Raw genomic sequence first — 5,000 nt, forward strand, 5'->3', positions numbered from 1 at the left:
CATCAAAACCACAACATACAAGCTGCACACATTCATTGCAGTCGCCCTCTTACCTTCCTTATACTTATCATCATAAATATTGCATCACAGATCAGCAGGAAACTCAGGATCAAAGATCAGCCCAGGGAAGTTGTTCTCATCATCTCACTCTAAACATTTTATCATCACTTCGTTAATTCATCTCATTCGTGTTTGCATCATCATCATTTCGCAAAGATCTTGATTGTGCTACACGTTCAAGTCAACCCAACACCCTGTCTCTTTGTATTTAATCCCTGTCACTATCCACGGTAAATATTTTCCATATTTTTCTTGTTGGCTCTCTAATTATCAGTAGCTTCATACCTGAGATTGTTTTTGTTAGAAATACCTTCATCTTCATGACGTAAAATTGTCTACGTCAATTCAGCATCACGTGAGAAAAACAGCATCAAATATTTCTCATCGGTCTTTCGAACATCCAGCCTCCGATTAGGGAAAAGGCGCCCCTTACGAGCCCAGCGCACGTTCGCTAGGAGATAGCAATTATTAGCGACATGATGGATAATGATTTCAATAACAGCCGAAGACAATGATCTCCTAAGAAGATGAGGCAATATCCCCTTCCTGTCTTACACTCCAAGAGTATTTCTCACGAAGAAGCACACGAGAGAGAGAGGCTAAAGCTCGCTTCCTTCTTGCACGCAGGCACTCGCACCTGCCCTAAGCAAGACACCAGAGTTAAGAGCGAGAAAATGCTCGCAGGCTCTCGTTGGCTCACAAGTATCTCTAATAACGAACTAAGAATAGATAGCGTATTCATTTCGCCTGGTTATTCACGCGTTAGGAACATTCAACGGTTATGAAATAGCGAAAACACTTTTGGAGTTTGAGGAGCAAGTTTAAAGCAGGAACAGCGCTACGGTACTTCGTCTCCGGGGTTTTGTCCTCTCAGCATGTGGGTTTCATTTCTGATTTTTCATTCACGCTGCTGTGATCACCATGCCCATTACAGCGGGAGATACAAGGCACTAATGGGGAAACATTAAGGAAGGGAAAGAAAAGAAAGAAAGAAAAAAAAAGTGAGTGATGAAATAATAGAGATAAAATATTAACAATTATAAGAAAAGCTATTCCATAGGATACAATTATTTACAAGATATCAAGAATGAATAAAGATAAAGAGAGGTGTTGGGGAAGGAGAGAGGGAGAGGGGGAAGGAGGAGAGGGAGGAGGGAGAGAGGAAGGAGGGTGGAGAGGGAGGAGGGGGAGAGGGAGGGGCGAGGGGAGGAGGAAGGAGGGGAAGAGGGGGAGAGGGAGGAGGGGGAGAAGGGAGGAGGGGAGAGGGAGAGAAGGAGAGAGTGGGGGGAGAGGGAAGGGTAAGGGCCCTGAACTTAGTATTCACGGGGGATATGTTCTTGCCTCGGGCGATGATTTAATACTAGTTGGAAACCTGTCGTTAGCAGGTGCCAGATACCAACATCAACGAGATTCTCGGACCCAATCCTGACATTAATGATAAATTCATGGCCTTTTATTAAACATTTTCCAGGCTCCATATAACTCACTTTTCTTATCTACTATAGGGTGGGGTTACAGTGATGATTTCTTAATATATTATCAGAATCTATGCACATATTTTCTAAGCCTGTGAAAATGTTGGATATGACAACACTCATCACAAACTATCATTTCCTCGTTTAGAAAACCAATATTCACAACATACACATTTCTCCCCCGAGCAAAAAAAAAAAAAAAAAAAAAAAAAAAAATGCGTTGCATAATAACGTTGATAATTTTATTCCTCTTACTTATATCACGATGATTAATCGTTGATTGGTGTTTTACTTTCGTTTGGTTTATGATTAATGATGTCTGTATTGTGTTGATACTGTTTTTCCTTTAATTACAGATAAGAATAGCATCTAGTTCCTTATTCCTTTACCAGTTTTATCGTCATTGTTCTAATTCCTCTCTTCTTTTTTTTCAATATAGTCACTACAAAATCTTTTATTCCTATTAACTTTCCTGTTATTACCATAATTATCCTGAACTGCACGTACTTATCGCTATTATTATCATCACTGCTACCAACTTCACCATAACCTATCATCATTACTGTCATTATCCATAATCGTCATATTATTATCATTATCACTACTGCTAGTACATTTGGTTACCATTAACATTTATGGTAATGTTGTTATCATTCTCATAATCATGGAAATTGGTATCATTACCATTGATATTGGCAGTTATGGTAGGCACTACTCAGGCACTACCATTAACTTATTCTTTATTCATTAATTTTTACTGTCTATAGTCATCTTGTTATTTATCAGGTATTATTCTAAACACGAGTGGTTATTGTGTGTTGTTATTGGTATTATTTTCATCATTTGTTATCATTTTGATTTTTGTTGTTTCTTATGCTTAGTTTTATTATTATTGTCATTGTTTTCATTTTTATCATTATTATTACTCATGAATTATTTTTGTTATTTTTATTCTATAATAATAATAGTAATTATTATTATTATTACTATTATTGATATCATTATTATCATAATTACTATTAGTAACATTATCATCATTATTATTGTTTCTGTTATTATTATTATCATTACTATTATTATTTATTATCAGTATTGTTATTATTATCATTATCATTATTACTATCACTATTATTATATATTATTATGGTTATCATTTTCATAATAACAATAATAATAATTATAATAATAAAATAATAATAATAATAATAATAATAATAATAATAATAATAGTAACAATAATGATAATATAATAATAATAATAATAATAATAATAATTATCATTACTATTTTCAATATCATTATTATTATTAAACTAATGATAATTATTATTGTCATTATCATTATATTACTATCATCATCATCATCTCATTTTTTATATATTTGTATTTTTATCATTATCGTTGTTGTTATTAATATTGTTACTATTGTTATTATTATTTTCATTATCATTGTTGTAATTACTATTATTATTATTTTCATTATCATTATTACTAAGATTGTTAACATTATTATTATTTTTATTATTATTATCATTATCAATATTATCATTACTATCATTATTATTATTATATCAACATTAGCATTGTCATTATCACTGCTACTACTTTATATCATTATCATAATAATTATCAATTATTATTATAATTATCATTATTGTTATTTTCATTATTATCATTATTATTATTGATACTACTATTATTATCATTTTTATCATTATATTATTGTGTTAGTATTATTGTTGTCATTATCATCATTATTATTATTACTGTAAATTATTATTATTACTATTATCATTAATATCACACACACACACATACACACACACACATATATATATATACGTACAATAGACATTACATTTGCCACACTTGCACTCATCATTGCATCTGTGAGATGCTTACACCTACATTATCATCTTATAATCATACTATAATTCACAATACTATTACCCTGACAGCCAACATCGTGAACCTGTTTGATATAACCGACATTGGTACAATTGCAGTTCTTACAGACAGGTTAATAACAATAACAGAATAAAAGTAATTATTCCGATAGCCAATAACTTAGCATCGCCTCAACCGCAGCAACACCACCATTATGTGCCTTCATACCCTCAAACTCTTCTCCAAACATCTCTCCCACAGCAACATTCAACATCACAACTATTGCCCATCAGAACCTCCTTGTCAGCCTTCCTCGTCAGCACCTCGTCATCAGCAGCAAAACACCGGCTGTGTCAGCGTCCCAGGATCTCTTCTCTCCACAGCTAGTACATCAGGACGAGCTCAGCGAGTACCCAGGCACGGGAGGTTTGACCTGAAGCCTTAAGAACCCCGCACGCACTGTCACAAATATCCACCAAATAGTTAAGAATCCCGAGCCATCTTTCACGGGCATATACAACACAATGCATCCCCCTCCTCTTTCCCCCCCTTTTTTTAAAGCCTCCCAAACAACAACTGCACCTCGACGAGCGCCAGCGAAGAATGGGCTTTCCGTCGCTGGTCCGAAAAGGTGGAAATAGTACCGTCACTTTCGTTTTCGTTAAGCCTGTTGAGAGAGCGACGCTGAGGGTGTTGCCTGGGAGTTTTATTTCGTCTGCGTTTCATTTTTTACTTCTGTATTATAATTATACGTTTTTTTTTCTTAGGGAATGCAGAGTGATTTACAATTTACAATGTGAGGGATTTTATGGTTTGTAATACTAAATTCATCTTGACAGAAAGGGATATGTTTGGCTCTTTATAATATAAGAATTGACATACCACTTACCTGCACCTCAGAGCCGTCGGGGGGGGGGGGGGCTAACAGAGGTCTACCTGATATCGTCAATTTGTTTCATTTTCCTTTCATCTTCGTCATACTTATGCATAAATACTGAGACCATACTGGGATATATATTATAATAATATACTCTCGTTGAACAAATATCCAAATGATCAGCCAAGTACAGCAGAATTATATACAAATACCAAGACATTCGAAATCTAAATAAATCTCAAATGAAAAGAAACTGGCGATGTTATAAAAAAAACACCAACGATATATTGTGAAACAACGAAGATTATCAAGATGCCTCTCGAACGCACCATACTTAGATATACACTAATAACTCTGAAAGATCTATGGTATTTTGCGCGTTATCTCCGACCGGTAATAACTCTACAGATGAATAAAATACAATACAATTTTTCACTTTTTTTAAATAGCTAAACACAAGTGTTCAACGGAACGAACGAACACATTCCAGACGCTTAAAATACCCTGAGTTGTGAAGGAAATATTTTTTTCCTATACTAGACTGATGTTTTACAATGAATGCTTATCAGTGTGGGAACCGAAAAAGTTATAATCATTTGACGATGCTAATTTTGCTCCTGTCGAGTTGACTGATACAGCCGTTGTCTAAAGAACCGGTCGGTTACTGCTTACTATAGTTTTGTTACATAATCTATATGATAG

General features: G+C 34.3%; 1 protein-coding gene across 1 annotated transcript in view; it reads right to left on the reverse strand.

The window, feature by feature from the left end:
* LOC119598144 (ecdysone-induced protein 78C-like) overlaps nt 1-5,000 on the reverse strand; it is a 53,222-nt gene that overhangs the window by 46,647 nt on the left and 1,575 nt on the right. The gene's annotated exons all lie outside the window — the stretch shown is intronic.

The sequence above is a fragment of the Penaeus monodon genome, chromosome 40, assembly GCF_015228065.2.
Source record: "Penaeus monodon isolate SGIC_2016 chromosome 40, NSTDA_Pmon_1, whole genome shotgun sequence".
NCBI lineage: Eukaryota > Metazoa > Arthropoda > Malacostraca > Decapoda > Penaeidae > Penaeus > Penaeus monodon.